Raw genomic sequence first — 1,074 nt, 5'->3', positions numbered from 1 at the left:
TGCATGCATTCGTAAAGTAATTGCTTTTACATGCTCCTTCTCATTTTTCTGAGGATTGTTCTCTGTGTTACTGGGGAGACTTTGTCCATTTTTTTGAAACATTGTCATTAATTTCCTCATTTGGTCATAGAAGCTAGTCATTCAGGATTCGAGCTATCCACAATAGCTTGAACTTGTCAAGTGTTCATCTTCAGTTTTTACATCTCCTCCTCTAATCGTTTGAATCTTTGATCACATGCAGCATGGTCATTCTCCACTTTTTTTTTGTAATTGTGGTGGTTGATAAGGAAGGTTTATGGGTTTGCGCTTGATTTGCACCTCCTTAATTACCTCTCTATTTGAGGTTTGGATGATCCCTCTAATCAGGATTGTAGGTATTTGAATAGGGATTTCCACCCTTATTACCAATGTAGCTCACCTCTTTCGGTTGATTATCAAAATATGGGTCCGCTCTTATTGGTTTTACAATCGTCTCCAAATGGTTAATCTTTTCTAAGACTCGTTGGTATAAATCATCTATGTTGTCTTTGTTCATCTTTTTTCTATTGGAGGCTTGGATTTATACATAAATCTCTCATTGGGCCACATATAAGAATTCAAAATTATATCATCAATGATTTTATAGGCTTGTTCATAAGTGTTGAACAAAAGAGATCCTTCGGCCGCTCTATCTAGGCTAGACATAATGGTACCGTCAACACCATTATAAAATATTTGAATTTGGAGTCATGCTTTCATTCCATGTTGTGGGAACTTTTTTAGCATCGTCATGAAATGCTTCCACGCCTCATAAAAGAACTCACCTTCGTATTGTTTGAAATTGGCGATTTCTTGCCTATGTTGAATGATTCTACTTATCGAAAAAAATTATGGAGAAATATTTCTGCTAGATCATTCCATGTTGTAATGGATCTTGGTCCTAATGAATCGAGCCAATCAGCCACATTGTCGCACAATGAGAATGAAAATAATAGAAAACGCACAGCATCGTCGGATACCCCGTTGTACTTAAAGGTATCGCAAAGTTGAAGAAATCGCTTCAAGTGATGATTAGGATCTTTCACCATATTTCCC

General features: G+C 36.7%; 1 non-coding gene across 1 annotated transcript; it reads left to right on the top strand.

The window, feature by feature from the left end:
- Positions 1-736: 736 nt before the first annotated feature.
- On the top strand, positions 737-842 carry LOC128291354 (small nucleolar RNA R71). The gene has a single exon (XR_008281130.1). It is a non-coding gene; the product is annotated as a small nucleolar RNA R71 (small nucleolar RNA).
- The last annotated feature ends 232 nt before the right edge of the window (positions 843-1,074 follow it).

This window comes from Gossypium arboreum, chromosome 3 (assembly GCF_025698485.1).
Source record: "Gossypium arboreum isolate Shixiya-1 chromosome 3, ASM2569848v2, whole genome shotgun sequence".
NCBI classification, from domain to species: domain Eukaryota; kingdom Viridiplantae; phylum Streptophyta; class Magnoliopsida; order Malvales; family Malvaceae; genus Gossypium; species Gossypium arboreum.
This window is presented reverse-complemented; position numbering and strand designations above follow the sequence as displayed.